This window comes from Heliangelus exortis, chromosome Z (genome assembly GCF_036169615.1).
Source record: "Heliangelus exortis chromosome Z, bHelExo1.hap1, whole genome shotgun sequence".
NCBI classification, from domain to species: Eukaryota; Metazoa; Chordata; class Aves; order Apodiformes; family Trochilidae; genus Heliangelus; species Heliangelus exortis.
The window spans coordinates 34,843,589-34,868,690 of record NC_092454.1 but is presented as its reverse complement, the minus strand read 5'-3'; the positions used below and the strand labels follow the sequence as shown (position 1 = coordinate 34,868,690).

Genomic DNA, 25,102 nt, shown 5'->3' with positions numbered 1-25,102 from the left:
ATTTGCATTCAGTCCTGCTTCTTATTTGCAATTTGTTTCAATACTTTCTCATTAAACTTGCTCAGACTAATATGTAATTAGTAGGAACTCACATGCATGTTTATTATTGCTTAAACAATTTCCTTTTATCCAACACTCTGTAGAACCATATGAAAAGACTCTGAGAAAAGCCTTGCCCAAGACTAGCAGTTTGACAAAATAGATTAATTCAAGCCAGACCAGATATAAAATGACATCATATAAGTGACCCTGAACTGTGTAACCAAGAAATACTTATATGCTCCAACTAGGATTGAGTTTCTAGGCAGAATATATCATAACGCTATGATGAATATACATAAATACTAATCATCATGGTACCATAATGCATATGTTCTAATGACCATGTGACCTTTTTTAGAGTAAAGCAAAACCTATTCCATATTTCTGTGAATCTCAAAAACCTTACTACAACCTCATTATTTTTAGAATCTTGAATGAAAAGGAAAAATTACACACAAACAATTTCTTTCACAAGGCTTTATTCACTCATCAGATTTACACCTGGCTTAATTTAACTGAAGGGCTAATGATATACAAAAACACTTTCATAAGACAGTTGGGTTCTTTGCTGGTTGGGGATTTCTAGGAGATAGCTGTCTGAGGCTTAATTAAATCTCTTGTCCTCGAACACAGGTTCATCTCTGTCCTTGGAGCTGGGATCTTTCTCTCTCTCTCTCACTGCTGCTTATATAAAAATCTGAAACATGACATTTAGAATATAATATGGAATACAGAAGAGAACAGACCATTTCCACATATCCTGTCACTGGATCCCACAGAAAAGAGCTCAGCACCTCCCTGTCCACTGCCCCTCCTCAGGAAGCTGCAGAGAGCAGTGAGGTTGCCCCTCAGCCTCCTCCTCTCCAAACGAGACAAACCCAGAATCCTTGCCAGCTCCTCACAGCACACACCCTCCAGCTCTTCCACCGCCTTTGTAGCCCTCCCCTGGACATACCCAACAACTTTCACAGCCTTCTTAAATTGTGGGGCCCAGAGCTGCACATGGTGCTCGAGGTGAGGCTGCACCAATGCTGAGCACAGTGGGATAATCCCCTCTTCCCCTGGCTGCTCATGCTGTGTGTGATGCCCCCAGGATGTGGGTTGCCCTTGTGGCTGCCAGGGCACACGGCTGACTCACAGTGAGCCTGATGCCCACCAGCACCCACAGATCCCTTTCTGCAAGGCTGATCTCCAGCCTTTTGTGTCCCAATTTATACTTGTGCCCAGTGTTACTCCATTCCAGGTGCAGAATCTGGCCTTTGAACTTGTTAAATTTCATCCCTTTAATCATTGTGCAATGCTCCAATCTATGTAAATCGCTCTTCAAGGACTCTTGTCCCTCAAGAGAATCAACAGCACCTCCCAGTTTGATATCATCAGCAGATTTGCTAATTGTGCATTCAGCTCCTGCATCCAGATAATTGATAAATATATTGAACAGAACTGACCCTAAAATTGACCCCTGAGGAACACAGCCCTGAGGAACCAGACAGATGTAGCCACATTCAAGGCAACCCTTTGAGCTCCACTCTACACCCAGTTCTTCACTCAGTCCACACTTCAGCTGCTTATCTCGCACTTCAACTATTTTTCTGGAAGGATGGTTTGAGGGACAGTATCAGGCTATCTTGCTAAAATAAAAAAAAAAAAACATCCAGCACCTTCCTTCATCCACTAGGCATGTCACCAGGTCACTTTGTCATAGAATTAAAGAATCATGGAATCATTAATGCTGGAAAAGATTTCTAAGATCGCTTAGTCAAACCATTAACCCAACACTATTAACCAACTAAACCACATCCTCAAGTGCTACGTACATGTTAATGGAACACATTCAGGGACCACTATTTTTAGCACCTCCCTGGACAGTCTGTTGCAATGCCTAACAACTCTATCATTAAAGAACTTTTCCTATTGTCCAATGTGAACCTCTGTCTCACAACTTGAGTCCATTTCCTCTCATTCTATCACTAGTTACTTGGGAGAAGAGACCAACACCGTCATTACAACCTCCTTTCAGGTATTTATAGAGAGCAAGAAGGACTCCTCTCATCCTCCTCTTCTCTAGGCTAAACAATTCCAGTTCTCTCATCTGGTCCTCATGAGACTTTTTCTCCAGACTCTTCACTAGGTTGGTTGATCCTCTAGAAGGATATCAGATTAGTTAAATAGCATTTTTCTTTTGGGAAACCATGTTGACTGTGCTTGATGATTGCATTGTCCTTTAAATACCTTTCAATACCACCCAATCTTGTCCATAATGTTTCCAAGACTAAAATAAGACTAGGAGCTCTTCCCTTTTCGTAAACTGGAGTACTGTGGCTAGTTTCTAGACAGTGAGGACCTCCCCAGATTCCCAAGACCTTTGTTAGATGCTGGAGGAGAATCCTGCTGTAATATCTGCTGGCTCCTTCAGTACTCCGGGATGAATCCCACAAGGTCCCATAGACATTATTTGACATAACTCATCCTTACAGTTTCAGTGTCCACAAATGGAATGTCACTGCTCCCTAGAGCATCATCTCTTAGGGAATTCTATGCCCTCAAAAGAAGATTCCTAGGGTACTCTGCTAAATAACTTCCTGAATAACTTCAAGTCTGCCCTTCTGAAGCCCAGGATAGAAATTCTGCTCTCTTTTTTCCCATGACATTTGAATCTCATATCATGATCACTGTGGCCAAGACAGCCACCTACTACATTGTGTCTACTACAGGTCCCTCTCAGTTCCCCAACAGCAAGTCTAGGGGGCATCTTTCCTCACTGGTTTACTGAATACATGTGGTTAGAAGTATTTTCCACAAACTTCAAGAACTGCCAAGACTTGGTCATCACAGCCGTATGACACTCCCGGTTGATGTCTGGGAAGCTGAACTCTCCCATGAGCACAGAGGCCACCAAGACAGAAATTTATTCTGGTTGCTTATTCTAGTTGCTAATAAATATGTTGACATATGGGCTGGATGAAGGGTAGTAGACATCCACTAGAACATCTCCTTTGTTTTCCAGGCCCCTAATCCTCACCCAGATGCTCTCCACCGTTTCATCACTAACTGCAGGGGCTCTGCTTTACATATAGTTCAACACCTCCACATTGCCTATCCAGCCTGTCTCTCCTGAACAGCCTGTAGCTTTCCATCTCAGCACTCCAGCTGTGGGGATCATTCCAACAAGTCTCACTAATAGCAATGATCTCATAGCTTTGGGAGTGGAATGATGCATCCTGTTCATTCTGTTTGTTTCTCATACTGCATGTGCTAATGAACAAGGACTTCAAATACACTCCTGAGGCCTTCATGCTCCCTGGGGCAGTGTAAATGTTCCCACTAGCATTGCCACCTCCAGGTACTTCCATGAAGACCCTTGGATTGGATTACATGCTACATTTCTGGTATCCCCTACCCCCACTGGTTCTTGTTTAAAGTTCTCTCAATCAATCCTGCCAGCTTACACCCAAAGACAAATTTTCCCTATTCAGAACAGATGGATGAGGCACCAGTTCTGGAGCCAGGGATTGATATCCTGGGTTCACTTGTTTCTTCCAAAATCTGTCCCCGTTACTAGCAGGACTGAAGAAAACACTTCCTGTGTTCCCAATTCTTTTAGCATTCTTCACAGGGCTCTGAAGTCTCTTTTGACCACAGACTTTTTGTTGCAAAATCATTTGTAACATGAACAAGCAGGAATAGATAGTAGTCTGAAGGGTATATAATCACAGAATTGTAGATTCATAGAATTTTTTAAAGGTCATCTAGTTCAATCTCCCTGCAGTGAGAAGGATCACCTTGAGAGATGTGATTCCACCCCACTATTCCACTTTCTGACACCCCACCTGCAGTACTGTGTCCACCTCTGGAGTCCACAGTACAGAAAGACATGGAACGATTGGGGTAGGTCCAGAAGACAGACAAAAAACTGATCAGAGGGATAGAAAACCTCTGCTGTGCAGACAGGTAGAGAGAGCTGGCAGTGCTTAGCCTGGAGAAGAGAATGTTCTGGTAATGTTCTGAGACATTATTGGTGCCTTTCAATACTTAAACAAGTCCAATAAGATCGATACAAAGGTTTTAGTAGGGCCTATAGTGATAGGACAAGGGTAATAGATTTAAACTAAAAGAAAGTAAATTTTAACCAGGTATAAGAAATTTTTTTACAATGAGGATAATGAAACACTGGAACAGGTCACCCAGAGAGGTGGCAGAAGCCCCGCCCCTGGAAAGAGTCTAAGTCAGCTTGAATCGGCCTCTGAGCAATCTGATTTAGTTGAAGAGGGTTGATCGTTGCAGGTGCTTGGACTAGATGACCTTCAAAGATGCCTTCCAGGACAAACTATTCTATGATTCTAAGACTTCACACATTTAAATGTTACTCTTGCAGTTAACTTCTCCATTAGATTCTTATAAAGACATCTGCGAAAGTTTATCTCAAAGAAGAATTCTCCAGTTAGAGAAAACACCTACATTTACTATTAGAAGAAAAACTCGCAGCATCTACAGCTGTCCAGATACCTGTGTACATTTCACGAAGATTTCTGAAGTTTTTGTAGCGCACTGGAATGAAGAGCAGATGTGTGGGACCACAGGATGTCAGCTCATATTATGTTGAGCATGAGTAAAAGGACATGGAAGAACTCTGAGCAGGTTAATCTGAAACTTCAGTCTGAAAAATATGAAAGCCTTCCAGCATCTTTGAGAGATTTACAAGACCTGTATATGTAACAACATTTCATCCATCTAATTCTTCAAAGTAAAAGACACTTGGATGCATCCTTGGATGCATTTGGATGTATGCTAATTTAGGAAAAATTTTTTTAAATCTCTGATAAGTCACCTGATATTAGTTTGTAGTAAGCAAAGTTTCTCTTCAGTTAGTTTCCATTATTATTAGCAATATTAATATCTATTATAAATAGGTGCAACTTCACAGCTCTTCCTAACTTCACCCCTTGAGCCCTGGTTAAATAAAGTAAACCCCAAATTAGACACTGCCATCTGAAATTTCCTTTCTTCAGAAGTTAAGAGTGCACAGTAAAGCTTGCAAAGAGATAACAGTATACACCTTAGCCTACTAACTCCTCTTAAAAAAAATGCTTTATCTTCATTAAGATTTAATAATGAATGAAGTATACATACCTCCCTTTTCCAAAGATGAGATCAACCTTAGATCCTGAAACTTAAAGAATTTTTGACAGAATGGTAGTTATTTGACTTGACATAGCAATAACAAGCTTGGATAACGCTCTTTCAATATTGCAACTAAAGCCAGAACAAAATTTCCCTCTTGCTTACTTCCTGGTCTACTTTTAAGTGTAATTCAAAGTTGTACACTGTTTATTTTTGCATCTTAAATTTTAATCTTAAGTTCAAAAAGGATGATCCATTTAATTTCCCTTCCTACGGTAAGTTTTGCTGGATTTGAAGCAGACTTCACTTATGCAAAAACAAGCATCACAAAAAAAAAGAAGAAAAGAAAGAAACGAGGCGAGTTTTTTTTCCAAATTCTCTCTCACTCTTTAATAATGCCTTTTTTTAATAATGCCTTTGTACTGATGAAGAAATCCAAACTCCTACCCAGACTGAGGTGACAGATCATTTGTGGGGTAATTTAAAGAAGAAAAACCATTTTCCTACATCTTTTGTAGGACCAAATCTTCAAAATCATTTCCAGTTAAATAGAGAAATTAAAGATGGGTAAAACATTGCACCTTATAGAGTGACAGGTTTCCCAGATATCTGGTGGACTCTCCATCCTTGGAGACCTTCAAAAGCCAAGTGGATGGGGTGCTAGGGCAACCTGCTCTACTTGAATGTGCTTAAGCAGTGACAGTGGACATTGTGAATTTCAGAGGTCAATGCCAATGTCAGATGTTCTCAGGGGCTTTCCCTCCAGTGAAAAGGGACATGTCCTTCTACCCTGAGAGAAGCCCTCAGAGGAGCCAAGTTGCAGTGCCTTGGTCAGCACCAAGGAGCTCACCAGGACTCTCCTACCTGCATTGCCAGGTCAGGGCACTGCTTAGGGCACCAGCCTCTCATCACATCACCTGAGAAGCCTGATCTTAAAACCCACTCACAAGTCTACATTTGAGTACCAAGCATCCTATGGCATTCACCCAACAAGGCCATCAGCTTTCCTAGCTGGGCAGCCTCTGGGGGAGAGCCCCAAACACTTCTGCAATGACACCAGTGAGCAGTTGTGACTGCCTGTGAGCCACAGGCTCTGTCTCAGTGCATTTCTTCAGAGACTTTCTGCCTATTCCAATTCTGCTTCATTTGCACTGAGGATTGGGCCAAAATGATAACTCTGTGCCCACCCTGCAGGCAGCCTTTTGACCTTCTCCTGCACTTGCAAGTGGACAATGACTTCAAGAAGGCAATGGCTCCATGAGGTCTCATCCAGCTGCCACTGCAAGGATGTGGTCAGAGGGAGGGCCCAGAGCAGATCCCCACAGTGGCATGAAAACCCACACAGCTCAGCCACCAGCAATTCCCCTTCTGCTTTCAGGAGGGGGCCTGTGGATCCACCAAGCCCAGAGGCACAGAACATCTCTAGATGCTCTAGATTTCCTCCCAGAATGCTCCCACACCCATGAATTCTTGAGAGAGAACCCCACTGAGAACTGAAGGCATTCTGGGTCAGCCCTGCAGCTGCAGCATATGATTACAACAGCCGAGCGTGCTGCAAGCTCCGGTTCTGCCTGCTGTTGCATCCAATAAACAACCAAATACTTCTCAGGGGCCTGTTTTTTCCCCACAGCCAAAAAAAACTACTCACTGTAAAGAATGCCCAGGACTGCATGCTGTGCATATTGGAAGTGGAGAACCACCATTAGGAGTATGGAGGTCATCCTATTCCAAACAATAGTTTCTTCAAAGAGCAGGGAGAGGAGAGTTTTCTTCAGCATTGGCATGGAGTGACTCCTTGTTTCTATCTGCTTTCTTAAAGAGGAGGACAATGCAGTCTCTAATTCAAATGTTTGGTTCCTCTTACAGAACACTTATGCTATTTTTCTTCCTTAAAAAAATAAAAATAGTCCCAAATGAATAAAACTTGAGTCTACATTATGTAGAGTTCTATTTCAAAATATTATGTGTTTTGAAACCCACTTAGTTTTACAGGCAGATTATGCTGTCAGTGTCAGGGCAACAAAACTTCTATGTTATTTGTCAGATTACTGTGAGCAACTCAAGTTCAGTCACTGAGATTCAATACAAAGGGACAAAGTTCTGAGACTGTTTGCACTGCATCATTGGCCATGAAGTGCAGTCCTCATATGAGCAAGAATATAACCCCCAAGGGAATCCTTTGCCCACAAGATGTTTCTCTGATTCAGAATCCTTATAAAGCAAGTATATCAAACAGTAGTTATATGATAATCATACAACTGCTACAAGCCATTATTCAGTGAAGTTTATACCACTTCTATAATTTTAGAGGAAACTTTTTCTGAAAGAAAGTGTGTTTGAGGGAGTCTTTTTTTCTCTAAATTGTGAAACTGTAGCATGTCAGGCTTTTCCTTTGTGCCTAAGGGTGCAACAGCAGTACCATGGGAACTCATGTAGAAATCAGAGACAGAAAAGCAAGCAGTGTCTATATGCAATATTCATTACTACACATTCTGAAGTTTCTGCTTGGTGTAAAAAATGTTCAACTTAATTGTTAACCTCCACTTGGGAGAAAAAGTCTCTAGTGCCCATTTAAAATGACAGCTATAAAGAATATAGGCGGGTGAACTTGACCAAGATATTGTTTTGGGGTTAAAAAAAAAACAAACTGATCTTTCAAAAACATTCTGCCACCCAGTAGATAAAACAGATGCAAGTCTTGGAATTTAGATCTCTAAGCATTGTCTAATTCATCCCAAACTCACTTTGCCAAAGATCCCCCCAAACTTCTTGAGATCCTAATTCTCAGTTGAGTACTTGGAAAGCTGAATCACTAATAGCTAGAGAAATAAACCCCTATGAGGACCTAAGCCATCATCTCTGGTTAATTATTCTGATTTAATATAACATAAGTCTCACTGGGAGCAGTAGAAATAGTATGTACCCGCATCTAGAGGGCCCTTCTTTTCTACTTCTCTCTTGTGACTCCACTAGCCATTAGACTTCTGTATGATGGGTAACATCAAAGACATGATCTGGCTGACAAAAAAGTTTTTTCTTAGGCTTCTTTTCATGTCACTTTGTAACGCCACTCAAGCCATGATAGAGCACCCAGAGATGCCAAGCAGAATGGAATAAGCCTTTTTTTTCACAGCAGTGAGTTTTACAAGACTAAAGTGCTTACAGAAAAGCAGAGCTATGCATCCCTTTCTAAAGTGGATATTTTTCCAATTTAAAAAGTAAAAAGAGAAACAATATAATTTTTAATAACTTTAAACATATGAAAAATACAAGCAAAAAATACTATTAGAAGTTACACGTAAATCCTTTTTTTGAAAAAAGAACATGTATACTATTTGAAGTTATGAGAAAGTATGTATGTATATAAAGAAACTGCTATATATTCTCTAGTTCCTCACTTAAATTAATAAAAAAATGAAAACAATAGAAACTTGAATTTTATTTTTCCTCATTTGTTTTCATTGTAAATGAAATGTAAATGTCTCTCACAAAAGACACTGCCTGCAAATGTTTTTCATTAATGCATTCTTCATCCCATTAATTCAGTGATTTTGTTGTTTATATTTCAGGTCTTCTTTCACAATAGTAAATTTTAGCAGGCTCGTACTGAAAGGAAAAGAAATATGTTTCGAAATACAGCTTGAAGGTCCAATATTTTTCCCTGTTCTGTAGGAATCCTGAAGTCAATGCAAGTGTACGCACCTTTTTGCAGAACAGGTCGTTCTTTCTTTTGTTAGCTCAGCTAACAAGATCTGTATGTCTTATATTTATCCACATAAATAGATACCTTATGCCTTACTTACACCTTTTAAATTACGTTTATATACCAGTAAGAGAAGACAGGTAGATACAGTGAGATGCATTCAGTAAGGTAAATTACACTACATAATAGACTTTACAAGATATTCAGTAACTAAAATCAAACTTTTCCTTTTTCTTGTTCTTGTATGGACAATTGTAATTTTCTCACATTCAAACAGGTAGAACTGTTAGTCATACAACAGAAGCACTATGACACAGGAGCCTCCCCGTGTCTTAGTTTTGTCTTAATCCTATGATATAAATCAAAGTTAAATTTGTAAATAACAGGAACACAACAACACAAATAATACTGAGCTTTCATGCTTCATCTCAGTACTGGCAGGATCATCTAAACCCCATTCAATTTTTGCAGATGTATCAGCTAACAGAGTCCTCCACAGAGGCAAGGTTTCAAGGTTTCAAAGTTGCTACACCTGTGTTGTGCATGAGGTCTCTACAAAAAGATCAAAAGCTTGCTCTCATCAGAAACTTTTAAATGTTTATAAACTGTTTTGCATTTCTGGAGATTGAGCAATCAAGAATGTAAAGTTCTTATAAACACAGCATATAAATATCTCCTTGCAATTATAACTTATTTGGCCTTATTGAATGAATTTCTGGTATTTTCTCTATAATTTTTCTGAGCACTTTTTACTGGGCTAGACTTGAAGTATCTAGCAGGAATGTAACAATGAATTACAGTAAGTATGTTCTTGAGCCTGTGACAGCCAGCGTAATCTCTTTGTTAAAAGAACGGAAACCTTCAGTAGTGATTTTGCTATTGAATCAATTTAAGATGCAGCCTCTAGTTTGTTTCATGAGTGGTGGCTGGTATCAGGATACAAGGTAGGGTTTTTCCAAAAAAATTGTTTAAAAGATAAAAAAAAAACATGAAAAAAAATGCTTTCATAGAAACAGATGAAATAAAACTTATTTTCTGCTTTACTGGCTTGAATTTTTTTTGCTTGGTTGGCTAAACAAACACTTTGTTCAGCTCAACCCAAAATTTTCCTTAACCTTTTTCCATCAATATTTTTGCATTTTTGTGATACCGAATAGATTTGTTTTATAAGAAAAATACCAACTCAGGAAGCGTTGACACACAAATAAGATTTTGTTGCAATTGTGAAACAAAGCTCTAATTCAGAGAATAAGTATTTTGATACTGTGAAATCACTGGTTTGAGTGTTTTGAATTTACTAATTGTTTCAGACTCCCTAAACTGACAAAGGCTTAATGAAATGAAAATACATCCTAAAAAATTATGGAAAAAAAAAAAATACAAAAAGGAGAAGTTTACTACAGAAGCATAAAGAGTAAAGCTGCATCTTTACTCCCATAATAAAGGTAGAGATTTTGCACCAAGACCAACCAAGGTTAAATGCAGTCCTACCAAGTAAACTGAGATGGAAAGATCCCATGCAGCTACTCTTATACACATTTTTTTTTTTTTTTTAACTTACATCTCATATTTATACTTGCTCAAAATCTGTTGGGAGTCTATTAGAATCTGTGTTTACAATATATGTCTTCTGTACTGTCACGGTTTAACACTGGCTTGGCAATTAAACCAAGTAACAGACGCTCTCTATTAATCTCTCTCTCCTCCCTGATAAGAAAGGAGAGAGAATAAGGGAGAGAGACTTATGGGTTGGAAACTAAACTACACAACTTTATTGAAACAGTAATGGTAAATAGGAAAAATTACTAAATATATACAAATATACAAGAAAAGGGATGCCACATTCCTCCCCCCTCCCCCCCAGTAGCTCTCACGTCACCACCGAGGCTGCAGGGCAGCCCTGGGAAAGTCCAGGCTGGACTCCTGGAGTCGGCAGCAGCTGGGAACTGGAGGCAGGAACACATAGATAAGGGCTGGCACGGATCAGGACCACAGGCAGACGAACAGATGGAATCCTGCCAGGATGCTGGGTGAAGGAAGGGCAGGCAGCCAGAAGCTGGAGATCTGGCTTGGCCCTCGTGATCCCCCAAATTTATACTGAGGATGATGTATATGGGATGGAATACTCTGTTTGGTCAATTCTGGCATCTATCTTGTCCGTTCATCCCCAAAGGAGGGCTGCAGGTGGGACCTCTTTATCCTCCTGGAGGGTAAAATGTTTTCCTCAGAGCTCAGCAGTGTCCTTGGCTCTGCACACCAGTCTCTAGCAGTAATTATAAACATCGAGTGTTATCAGTCCTAGAAACACACACTGTCTGAGAAACTTGCTGTTAATTTTAGCAAGTGCAACTACTTACAAGAGACCTAGCTAAAAGCAAAAGTACAAGACAGAAAATCACCCTTATCCTAGCCCAGACCAGGACATGTACTTTTGAAGAATAAAAAACAGGCAGAGAATGACAGTCTAATTAGCATTCTCATAGCAAAATGGTATTGCCATTGTATTTTCAGGGTCGTCACTTATTACAGGGGCTCATTTTTGTGAAACCATAAAAGAACATCGTGTTTCTAGAAAATGCCAGAAAAAATCCAGGGAAGAAGCTTACTGCTACTCTTTCTAATCCTGTGAAGTTTAGAGCTTGAGAGCCTAAGGAAACATGCAAACAAAGCAAGTAACCTTTGCTTTCTAAGCTTCTTCTGGAGCCCAGATGTGGCTAGATCTAAACTGAGTCTCAGACTTAGTCAATGGTTTATGTGTAATAGAATTATCCATACAATATTTATAATATATTGAATAGCTACACGGGTTAGTAATGATTCAATGTATTAACACAGTGTATTACCAGTCATGTACCAGGATCTGTCACAGGTAAAGGATCTCTCTGACTTGAGTAAGGAAGAATCTCTTAGTCTCATGCAAGAAATCTCTAACCCTGAGTGACTCAAGAAGAGATTCACTTGTTATGAAGTCCAGCTTTTAGTTCAGAGAGGGCTCCAACTGGACCAGTTCTGATGGCAATATTTATAGAGTGAAGTATCTGGCTGCAAGTCAATGGTATAGGCAAGATAGATGTAGCAGCTCTGGTATCTCATTCTGTACTTTGTTTATCTTGCAGTTTTGCATTTACAAACCACCTTTTAAAATATTTTTCAAGATACCTTCCCTCCCTTGTATGTAAGGCAGAGGCTTTCCATTTCCCAAGTTCCCCTCAAGGACAGGAAGCCTATTGCTCCTCAGTAAGCCTGAACCAAATCAGAGCTAGTGTCAGGTTTATCCATCATGTGTCAGGTTTACCCATTACATGTCAGGTTTATCCGTCACAGACTCTTGTTACAGATTCATATAGCATTTACCATGATGGAAATTTACTTTCTTGAAATATGTGAAAAATAAACATATAAACCAAACTGATTTTTAAACAGGTGTCGTTTGACCTCCTACAAAAATTGATTTTCAAAAATTGGGTTTGATTTTAAAAAATTTACTATTCAAGGGACTTAAATGGAGAAAGTTTTACCCCTGTACATTAATTACTCTACTTTTATCACTTACCTTTACATTTTATTCAGACTTTCATGATGCAATACAATGTTTGGTCCTTCCAAGAGTAAATATGCTAGTTACATTTATTTTTCTGGAGGATTTGATAGGGGAGGAGGTAGTATATTTGCGTTGAATGGAATAAAGGGTTTAGCCTACAATTAATTTCCACAGTTGAGTTATAGATAAGTAAAAATCAAAATAGATAGTGAAGATGTTTTCAGACACAACATATAGATCCAGCACCACCAGAGATAAAAATTGGTATCTACATTTGAAAATATTCAGGTTGCATTCTAGATTACATTTGCCCTATTTACTTCTTTGGCACTAATGCATCAAATATCCTATAATATAATCCTTCTCTCAGCACTTACCAATGAACTATGAAATAGTATTAAATGGAATTAATTAGAAGTTTTAATGAATCATGTCTGTCCTCATTTATTATACAATGTAATTTTCAAGGAGTGATTAATTATGAGCTACAGATGAGTGAATGTTTAATGTAGTTTGGTAACCTTACTAAGGAGCTACAGTACACAGTGGAAGTTAGTTCTCCTTTGTTATTGGCACACTTACGGCTTGCTATCACTTCAAGTGAACAAGATTTTCATGATTTTACAATTAAACTGCAGAATTCACTAGTTGTTGACCTTCCTGCTATATTATTTTTACAGCATTTGGTAGACTGTTTCCTCCTCCTTCCTTTCCTTTCAAATCTTATTTTCAAAGCAGATAGAAGCCATATGCCAAAAATCCTTCCTCTCATCAAAGTGAATTTGTATATTTAATTCCCAGTACACCATTTAGCCCATATAATGTATTAACTAACAGTGTCTGAAACTGTTAGGTTCTGCTGTGTTCTCACCATGCAACATAATTAAAGTCATGTGTGGGGAAAATACAGCACTGTACTGAGCACTTAAAGTTCAGGGAAAGGAGGAGGAAAGTAGTCCTTTTGAGGTCATACCTGTTATGTATACTGAGGCCCTGATTTCCAAAAAGCAGCTGAAGATCTGCCTACACATAGGAAGCAGTGAATAAATTCCTTATTTTGTTTTCCTTGAATGTTCATCTTCAATTCAATTGTTGATCTGTCTTTTTATACATGTATATATGTATATGTGTGTGTATATATATATTTATGTATATACCTATAACTTTTTCATGCTTTTCCCTTTCCTATTCTCTCCCCCCACCTTGTATGAGATGAATGAGTTTGTACTGAGTAAATGTTTACCTGCTAGATGGGATTAACTCCCTACTGTTCCCAAATGGACTTCTTCACTATGAAGTAGCACAATGTGCATGACACTTATGTGGGTATATGTTTGAGGCTATTCCCTTTTCCTTTTACTACCTAGGAGGAATTATACCATTCTTCAAATGCTCTCAAAAGAGCTCTGAAAAACAGTATAACTTAATGAGACCCTATATTTGTCAGAATATAAGATATCCAAACAGAATATTTCAAATAGAAAGCAAGAAAGGTTTGCTTCACTTATCTTATTTTCCATTCACCATAAAAGTTTCATCATTATTTTGGAGTCTTAAAAAGGCCTGTACTTCTTTCTATTTAGCAAATGCTATAAGTATTAAGCCTGTGAATTTACAGGACCATTTACAGGACTTCTTAACACTGCAAGTAAGTATAGACATGAATATTGCCCTCAGTAATGCAGGCTTCCTAAGTATTCTTACTTCAGAAGTGGTTGCTTAGAATATGGCTTGGTAGGACTCTTTCTATACAAATATTCTCACAATGGTACTATACAGTTCTCTGTGTCCACTCTACTTACAGCAAGACTCTGGCCTTTCCCTAGCTCTCAGAAGTCTTCTCCTCACCTTAGAGCTTGAGGTCACAGATCAGGCCCAGCCCTGAGGACAAATTGAAGCAGCCAAGACACCACCAGACCACTGAGCCACAAAGTAGTTGCTGAGGTTCTTCATGTCTAAAATTGGCCCTACATTGGTTTCCAGCACAAAATGAACCCCAGAACTTCTCTGAAACAATAAACTGCAGAAGGAAACAGACAGTCACCTATTTTTGCAAATCAGGATGAAGAAACCAATACATTCTATGTTCTTCAATATAGGAGGAGCATAACGTTTCTGAAGAGGTAGAGACATCTTCTATCTGAGCACATAAAACAAAAAGTTACCCTACTTGTTTTGGCCCTAGATTTAGATAAGCCAGCCTTATTATTAAGCTTAAGTAAAATCAGTGGAAAGATCCTCTCCTCAATGAGAATATGAAGTGAATCTTATACCCATTCATAGTAAACTGCAAATTTATTATAGCTCTTTCAAGATATTCAACACCTTAAACAGTGTTTTCTTTTCCATAACCATGCTAAAAGCACAGCAAGGCAGGTGTGAATCAATGCTTAGATTTCTAGACTTAGAAGAGGAGATAGAAAAGGTCATTTTTTTCCAACAAAATACATAATCGAGGTTTTATAACAGCTTATATGTTTAAATATGTTGAGAACAGAGTTAGTCAGGTGTTAATAATATTTGTCCAGGTTGAATAATTTGAGCAGGACCTTTATTGGGTGAGAGCCCTCAAAAGCTGATTAGATTATTTGCACTGAAGTCAAAAGACATATTCATAAATACTTTCTTTATGTTTGTGTGTGGTATTCATGTATTACTCTTAAAAGTAAAGAAATTTGTTAGTGAAATTTATCACAAACCCTTCTAACTTTGCCTTCTTATCCTATTAATATCAAGGTAACAGTCACTGACAGTTTTTTTTTTCATTGATTCATAATTCCTATCTATACTGAGGGGTGCCTGATCACTGTGTATTTGCTAACTATAGTCAAACAGTCACCAAAACAAAACAGTATCTCCTTGTTCCTCAGCATTAGAAAAGGTAAAAAACATGGCTTCATGAGAAACTAGGTTCCAAAATTCTTGTGATTACAGAAGATCAACTGGAACTGAATTTTACAGCTATTTGTAATCACTTGTTGCCTGGTCAAATTAATTTCTAGTGTCCCTGTTCTGGAAGTACATATCTCAGGTGTTAACTGCAGAAATCATTGTAAACTTAGTCTAGAAGTTTGGAACAGTCCATCTGAAAACATATTTCAATAATTAAATTAAATTAAATTAAAGGAAACAGAATAACTTCATGCAATGAATGGGATACATCAATCAGGAAACTTAAGTCAGACGTAAGGATTTCATTAAAGCAAATAAATATCTGTGGCAAGCTCAGTTTGTGGAGAGCTAAACCTCAGGATGCCAGTTAAAGAAAGGCTGCTGCTGAGACACATCAAAAGATAATTTTTTATGAAGAACAATTGCATGACCTAGTTTCCTGGTCAGCAACAACTTCATGGCTGATGAAAAGCTCTGTAAAGTTATCATGTTCACTTTTATCTTTACTCCAATAGGAGGGAGGAATTTGAAAAGATTGTCTGCCATCTTACCTTACACTTAATTCTGAAAGTTTTGTAAAATTACAAACAAGGAAAAAACCAAGGTAGTACAAACTAGATATTAATAGATATTTGCTGTATTAGGGAGAAGTTTCAAATCTGGTTGATATGTGTGAAAACATTTTTGTGTTTGTGTAAACAGAAGCAGTAGAACTGTAAAATAGAAGGAAGACATGATTTGACTCAACTGTTAATATTCACATAGTAGGCCTAAATGATACAGAAATGGTAGACAAGTTTCTCTGAAAGGTATATATGTCATATGGTGGCTACAGCTAAGATATGAAAAGAGAAGTATGGGGTTTTTGGCACTTATGCAGTTCCACCTACCTATTCTAAGAGGCAGTCCCTGATGCTCAGGTAATTAAAACAGCTTCAAGCTACACTGACTTAACTCTCTTGACTACACTGCTTACTTACCTCTCTGTTCTTTTTTCTACACATTCACTTCATTCACACACCCCCACCCTGTGCAAGCCCAGGTTCCTAAGGCACATCTTCTGGACTGAAAGACATGCACTCTGGCTCAAGATGGGCTCCAGAAGCCAGCATCAGACCAGAGCAATAATTCTGAATCAGATCTGAGAAACATCAGCAGGTGATTACTTTTGTAATTGCATGTGCCACAACTAAGGAAAGTAAGTGTGGAGGTGGTAGGAGAGAGAGAAGGAAGGGGTTTTTTTGCAGTTCTGAGCTTTTCTATGAAGAGATTAGATAGGACATTGAAATTTTTTAAGTCTAGAGCATGTTTTCAACTCGATACTCAGAGGCATAAAAGTGCACTATAAATATGAGTGCACATTACAAATCTTCTCCCTACCACTCCACAGAAGACAGGAGACACTATAAACACCCAGCACTATTCCCTTGCCTCAAAATGAAGGTTCAAAAAGCTCATTTGTTCTCTTTAATTCCTCATCTGTTAACCAAGGCAAGCCACGTGGTACACTTGTAAATGACATGTGTGCTTGCCATGATGTTGGAGATTTAGTCCTCTTAGGCAACAAAGCTTACATTTATCAAGGCATTAAAAAAGATAGCCTACTAGCCCCAGTTGCCTAGAACTTTGCTTTCAGAGCCCAAAATCTCCTGAATACCACTGAGTAGCTTTTTATCTTTTTATCCGATGCTTCTTGGGTAAACAAGTGGAAAGTCAATAAAAATAGAAAGAAAATAATAATAAAATATAACAAAAAAAGAAATTGGTGGGGGAAAATTTCAAAATTGAAATAATAAAATTTTGAGCAAATTCTTTGATTCAGTTTGTTTTGTTTTGGTTTGTTTGTTTGTTTTTTGTCAAATGCACCAGTTTTACATTCACTCTGAAGTATGTAGTACATGGTCTCTTCTGAACATTACCGGTTAAGGTATTTCCTTCATAATTCTTTATGTTCTTTGGTACTGGAACTGTCCAAAAGCATTCCAGAAAGATGTTTCCCACATTGTATGCAGGTAATAGGACACTTCAGAACCGTTCTATCAGGCTTTCTTGTACTGAAAAGTATGAGATCATTGGATGGATTAATAATAGAAGCAGTAATAGATTTGTCAAAACTTTGGATCAAATGGTCAAACCTTGGGATCAAATGGTTTTAGTTCATATGAAGAAAACTGTCAGCGGGGAATCATGTGATGTTAAAAGCAATCAAGGAAAGAGGCTGATGCTTGCATACCTTACCATACTTTTTAACATCATTCAGAATCTCATTTGTTTTATGGAGATCACTGTAATTGACAGACCAACCCTATAATAAGTCAGACCAAAACTCACTTCTATAGCATATTAAGATTTGTGAAGTATGTCTATAATGAAAATCTAACCAGATTTAAAAACTTTGGGAATATCTCACTGGACAGCTGCACCCAGAGAGTTGTCAATGGTTCGATGTTCAAGTGGAGTCAAGGGATGAGTGGTGTTCCTCGGGAGTCAGTACTGGCACCAGAGCTGTTTAAAGTCCTTATTGAGACATGGACAGTGGGATAGAGTGTATCCTTAGCAAGTCTGCTGATGATACCAAGCTGTGTGGTGTGGTTGACACATTAGAGGGAAGGCAGGCTTTCCAGAGTGACCTTGAGAGGCTGGAGAGGGGGGGCATGGCCAAGTGCAAGATCCTGCACCTGGGTCAGTGCAATTCCAGAAACAAATAGACTGGGAGTAGAATGGATAAAGAGCAGCCTTGAGCAATAGGACTGGGGATAGCAGTAGATGAGAAGCTTGACATGAGCTACCAGTGTGCACTTCCAGCCCAGGCCAATCTCTTCCTAATCTACATCAAAAGATGCATGTCCAGCAGGGCTAGTTAGGTGATTCTGTCCTTCTACTCTGTTCTTGTGAGACCACACCTGGAATACTGCATGCAGATCTGGAGCTCCCACAACAGGAAAGATGTAGACCTTTTGGAGAGGGTCCATAGAAGGACCACAAAGATGATCAAAGGGTTGGAGCACCTCTGCTATGAAGACAGGTTAAGAAAGCTGAGCCTACAGGAAACATGGGGTGGGACTTTTCACCAGAGAGGGCAATGATAGAACAAGGGGCACTGATTTTAAACTGAAAGACGGTAAAATTACATTAGATAGTAGGAAGAAATTCTTTACCATGAAAGTACTAAGTTACTGGAATAGGCTGCCTAAGGATGTTGTTGGTGCTCCTTCCCTGGAAGTATTTAAGGCCAGGCTGGATGAGACCTCGTGCAACCTCATCAAGTTCATCCTTTCTGTGTGACTGGCTGTGTCACTAATGTGAAATATAGTCTTGGTACATACCACAATACTGCATTCAGACATACTCTTCCTACAAGGAGAATTGCAGAAAAAGCTACAAGGGAGCTGTTTTGGCCTTAATGTGACCTTAGAAATGGCCAGTACACATTATCATTAAGAATTACACTGCTAATCTGTGACAAGCAGACAAGGTGCACAGGGTTCACATTTCTTATATCTGCAATGAGCTTTAGAAGCTGTAATAGAGGACAAAGTCTTCCCCACCACTTTTAAAAAGGCAACCAACCACTTATTGAATATGCTATCAAGTTCTTCCTTAGGTAGAAAATTTTTTAATAAGGTTTATTTCTTGTGGTGGAACAAATCTTGAGCAGTGTCATTCTCAGGTCTAGCTACAATTAATTAGGAATGTTTCTATAAAAGCTTGCACCACATTGTAACTCTTACTAGTTCATAGAATCACAGAACCATGGAAGGCCAGGTTGGCAGGGACCTCAAGGATCACCTGGGCCAACCATCCTAGGTAGGACCACAGCTTAGATGACACAGTCCAGCACCTTGTCAAGCTGAGTTTTAAAATGTTTCACTTCCCTGGGGAGATTATTCCAATGTCTGACACCTACTATAGTGAAAAATTTTCATCTTGTGTCCCATCTGGATCTCCCCTGGCATAACTTGCAACCATTAGCCCTCATCTTTTCCATGTGACTCCTTGTTAAAAAAAAGAGTCTGCGTCTTCCTGGTAACCATCTTTTATGTACAGGAACATGGAAATAAGGTCTTCCCTAAGCCTTCCTTTCTCCAGGATGAACAAACCCAGGTCTCTCAGTGTACACCATAACAGAGTATTCCAGGTGGGGACTAATAACATCTGAGTGGAGTGCTATGATGATTTTGTTATCTTTGTGGGTGATGCCCTTGTTAATGCAACCCAGCATCCTGTTGGTTTCTGCTGCTGCTTCAGCACCCTGTTCACTTGTATTGAGCTTGTTGGCTGCTAAGACTCCAAGGTCCCTTTCCGCAGAGCTGTTTTCTACCCGTGTAGATTCCAGTCTGAGCTGCACTCTTGTGTTGTGTTTTTCCCAGATGAAAACCTTAAACATGTCTCTGACAGACTCTCTAAGGTTTTTGTTAGCCTACTCTACCAGGCTGTGCAGGTCTTCTTGAAGGATTTCTCTCCCTTCTAGAGTGTCTACTTCCCTGCATAATGTGGAGTTATCTGCAAATTTCACTGGCAAGCACTAGTTTGTTTCTTCCAGATTGTGTTACATAGTAAAATATGGAATACAAAAAAAATGTTCATACCCCATCATCAAGTTACAAAAGCCAGTTATTGTCAGACATTGACCAGGAAGAAAAGGTAGACTACTGCTAATATTAGTTATAAAATTGTACAAAAACATATTTGCATGTTACTGCTTCAACCTTGGCAGCTCGAGAATGAAAGTTTAAAAAACAAAAAAAGCTACATCACTTCTTGTGTGTTTGATGAACCCAGTAAAGCACGGGCAACAGACTACTCAGGATCAAGCAAAAGACCTGTCCTGCTAGAAGAGTATCTCTGCAAAGTCTTTGTTCTTAGCTCTTGCACACAAACACACAACCATCAGAATGCTGCATACGTGCTTATTTTATAAGGTAAAAGGTTGCTTCAATACCAGGATTCCAAAACCACTATGAAATTAGAGAGGAAAATCAAATCGATACTAGGGCCAAGTGGAGACTGTGTTCAATGCTTGGATCTGTTAGCAGGCATGTTTGGTGCATACAGATTAGCTGATAAATGGCTGATTCAATAGACTGGTAGCAAACACATGCTTTGCTAGAGATGACTTTTTATGTCACCACACATCAAACAGACAGTGTCAGCCTTTGAGGATAAACCAGTGATGGCTTGTTGTGCTCTTTGAACTGCCTTGGAGACCCAGAGACTGAAAGTGTGCCTGAATGTTCCCCTGAATCCACTGGGAGGATTGAAAGCTTCAAAGAGGAACACTATCACATCCAAGGGGAAATGCATTGATTGAAGGAACCAGTGTGAAATAGTCTTTAATAATTACCAGAATGCTGGAATCGACTGGTGTTTTGCTGAGCTATATTTTATCTTTATTGGATTAACTGTGACACAGTAGGTTATGTCAAAGGGAATCTGCATGAATATTAAAAGTAAATGTGGTGTGAATAATAGATAACTTACATTAGATGCAACAGCATGCAGCAATTTTTATTCACCTATGTAATTAGATTAAAACAAATCTGCTGAATAAAGTATATTGTCTTCTTATAATCCAAATTCAGAAGTATCAAGGAGTTATGAAATGGGGATAAATGCTGGTCTTTCGAAGATATGTGTGTTTACACACATATAGACACAACTAACAATAAATCTGAGATGAGGTTCAGAGAAAATGGTTTGGTAATTAATAGAAAACTGATTTAGTCTCAAATTTTTAATAAGTGTTCCACATATCCACTTATAGCTTTGGCAGCAGGTACAGGATGTTTATTAAAAATATATATATAAGTAAATAATTAATTTCAGGAGAAATAAGGAACAGAAATTATATAAAGCAATTGAGCTTAGTGCTAAGATAGTACATTAAATCCTTTAGGACTCTTTTAAATCTGTATACTCACCACTGGGTCTTCCAATTTTTTAAACAACCAATTACATTATCTTTAACACAAGCATTTTCTTACGTTTGCCACAGAAATATATAGTAGTATGGAATTTTTAACTAGAGAATTAAATTTTTGCAAAGCTGAGCACTTGAAAATATTAATTTCAGTGGTATCTTTAGAATCACAGGGTAATTTAGTCTGGAAGGGACCTCCAAAGGTCACTAGACAAGGCTCTTTAATTAGATCAGGCTGCTCAGGGGTGTGTCTAGTGGAGACTTGAACATCTCCAAGGACAAATATTCCACACCCCCTCTGTTTGCCTGATATAGGATTTGATCATTCTTGGGGGGAAAAAAGAAATAGATCTTAGCACATAAAAATCTAAATTTTCCACAGCCCAGCTCACGTTTGTTTCCTCACATCCTACCAGCATGCACCACCAAGAAAAGTCTGGCTCCATCTTCTGTGTCTATCCTTATATTACATAGGCATAAGACAGCAAAAAGATCCCCACTTAGCCTTCCCCCTGCTGATCTGGGGAGACTCATTTCTCTCTACTTTTCCTCCCATGTTGTGGCCTACCCACAGGTCCCCGCCCAGGCCAGCAGTTCCCCTGACAGGTAGTCCTCAGCCTGTACTGCTGCATGGAGTTGCTCTGGGCCTGCAAGCCCAACCTTCAAGAATATCCAGGTTTCTTTAGCGAGATGTCCTGCCCTCTGAGTGTACTGACCACTGAGGTAAGTTTGGTTTGCCCACAGACTTGCTGAGGATGCAGTCAATCTTATTATCCAAGATATTAGTGCAGACATTTAAGAGTTTTCTTCACAGTATTGATCTGAGGGATGCCACTAATCACTGGCTACACTTTGAGTTCAGCAGTCCAGCCAATTTTCCAATCATCTATCTTTCAGTTAACCAGCTTGTGTCTTATCAAGTTCTTGACAATGGGAAACTGTCAACAGACTAGATAAAGAGAAAGTATACAACTCTCACTGCCTTATTCATAGTGCCAGTCACATCACCACAGAAAGCAGTCAGGTTAATCAGACATTATTTACCCTTGGTAAACCTGTCTTAGCATATGACAATAACCTTATTGATCCTCAAGTTTTTAGAAATAACTTCGAAGAGGATTTAGTCCTTAACCTTTCCAGGTAGCCTGATGTTGCCTGGATCCTGCCCTTTGCCTCTCCTGAAGGTGGCTGCATCTTTTGCCTTCTTCCAGTTAGCAGGAATCTCCTTCAAATGTGTTGGTATATCCTTTTGAAGATAACAGTCAACCCAAAGTGACTTCAGCTATCTCCTTTATTACCCATGAATGCTTACCATCTTGTCCCATGGAGCTGTATATCTCTAATTCAGTTTAATGATCCGTAACTCTCTTCACTCTGATAAACTTTGCTAGTAGGCTTAAGGGGCCCAGGAGGCAGGTGGGTAGAATCTGACAAGTGAAAACTGAGATGGAAAAGGCATCAGAGAACTACAGTAAGGAAAGTATCCACCTGCTCTTTTTAACACATACGTGTATTTATACATATATACATACACACATTTAGATATATACTGCCTATGAAAAAAGTGGGGCAAGGATAGTACAAATTTGAAGGAGTCTCTGCTCAGTATAGTCTTAGTTATCTGCCTAAAGCTTCAGGTTTTGCAGTAAGCCAAATAAGTAAAAGTTGTGGCAGGGTATTATTTTATTTTTATTCTAATAACCATTTTTCCTGTATAGTAACAGTTTAAGATTAAGTACATTATTATATACTTTTAAATGTGGCAGTATATGCTAAATATGTCCCTTTCATTTTCAGGCTTTATAGATCAATTCAAGCTATTCACCAAATGCTGAAGGGTTAGCATTACATAGCTGCTGTGATTGAGTCATTTTTGCCAGTGGTGCATTTAAAGCCAATGAACACAGTCCTCACTGACCAAACACACCCATACCTTCCCTCTGACATCATCTACATCACATCACATTTAGAATAAGTCAGCACTTGACAATTCAGCTGTTAAAGAAGCTATGAAAGTACAGAATGGGCAACCATTTTTCTTACAAAAATTGTAGAAGAATAACTTCCTATTGTCCTCAAAGCTACGGTTGGGAAAACACATTATGCCATTTCTCTTTCTTCTCAAAGACCTGACCCTTGCTTAAAAATTTTAATTGTAAAATTTACATTTAACATGTACAGTGATGTTTTTAAATATTCACAGAACTCTCAAGAGGACACAAAAGAGGCAACAAGCACAATTACTGCCTATAGCAGTTCAGAAAGCATACCTAAATACTTCCTCTTCCAGCCCCAGCTCTGAAAAACACTTCCAAATAAGGTATCTTCCAAAGTATATAAAATATGTGAATATTATATGAAAACAAAAGGCAATTTTATTTTGTCAAGTAATAGTTTGAAGGACTGCAAACTCTTTAGCAATTTTATGAGCACAAGTATGCTTGGCTGTCCTGGGAAGAAGGGCACTAGTAAGACAAATCAGTAACTTGCTCCAGAACTGATGCTGGTGACAGGCTTTTGGGTTCTGTGACCATGGAACTCTGTTTGCAGATCATCTGCTCATGAGAGATGGGATTCACCTCTCTGAGCTGGGAAGAGCTATTGTCATCAGTGATGTGGCTGTCCTCATAACTAAGAATGTCCTTTAAAATAAGAATGGCCCATGAGGGAGAGAGTAACCAGCAGCCCTGTGAGGGAGCAGCCAGCCAGATCACTAAGGAAAGGGCATGGATGATGTGATGGCAAGAGATCACAAAATCAGCAAAATGAGGCTTTTTTGCATCTGATCAAATAAGTGCCTACAAGGCACCCTTGTGCTTATAAAGCACTCTCCCTTATGGAGAAATTCTCCAGTCTCCAGACACTTAACGTGCTGAGGTGCTTCTCTAGCATGCCGGTATATAAATGCATGCAGTATGGCATATCACAGAATCACACAATGTTAGGGGTTGGAAAGGACCTTGAAAGATCAAGGCCAACCCCCTTCCAGAGCAGGATCACCTAGTGTACGTCACACAGGAATGCATTCATATGGGTTTTGAATGTTTTTTAGAGAAAGAAACTCCACACCTTCACTGGGCTTTAAACATGAGAAATAAGTAGTGTGTGGAGCTGTAGGATTACAATCTTATTTGGATCACAGAATTGCAGTAGGATCACTCCTGTCACTGCAGTCTTTCCATGGAAGAATGCAGGCTATTTTGGAAGGACAGGATAGGAAAACAAGGAGAAAAAGTTGCCCTTTTCTGTGAAAGTACAATGGAGATCTTCCTGAGGATGAATGAGAAACAGCTGAGACCTTGTGGGTTAAGATTAAAGAGATGACATATAAAGATGACAATATAGTAGGTATCTGCTATATGTCTCCTGACCAGGAAGAACAAGTTAATCAGACAAGCAGACAGACAAGGTCAGCTTCACATTCATAGGCCCTAGTCCTCTTGGGCACCTTGGACAACTGCCCCGCTGCTGCAAGGACAAGACAGCAAGGGTAGTATTAGCCCAGAAAGTTCCTGGAATGCACTGATGATCACTTCCTCTTCCAAACCATAGAGGAGCCGCCAAGGAGAAGTGCTCAGCTGGAGTCAGTAGTCACCAACAAGGAGGGGCTTGTTGGAAATGTGAATCAAACAAACTTTGGCTGCAGGGGCCATGAGTTGGTGGAGTTTGGAATACTGAGGACAGGGAAGAGGATGAAAAAGCAAGATCATAACCCTGCAGAATTTGACACCTCTGGGGATCTGCTTGGAAGGGTTCCCTGAGATAAGGCTATGGAAGGAAGTAGAACCCAAGAAAACTGGGTTTAATGTTCAAAACTCACATGCTCTAAGTTCAAGAGCAGCCCTTTCCTCTGAATATTAAGTCAGACAAAAAAGTCCAGAGG

The 25,102-nt window shown here is 39.2% G+C and overlaps 1 long non-coding RNA gene across 1 annotated transcript; it reads right to left on the bottom strand.

The window, feature by feature from the left end:
• Nucleotides 1-504: 504 nt before the first annotated feature.
• Nucleotides 505-1,159, bottom strand: LOC139789712 (uncharacterized). The gene is made up of 2 exons (XR_011723235.1): nucleotides 998-1,159; nucleotides 505-739 (listed from the first exon to the last, which is right to left on the bottom strand). It is a non-coding gene; the product is annotated as an uncharacterized lncRNA (long non-coding RNA).
• Between the last annotated feature and the right edge of the window lie 23,943 nt (nucleotides 1,160-25,102).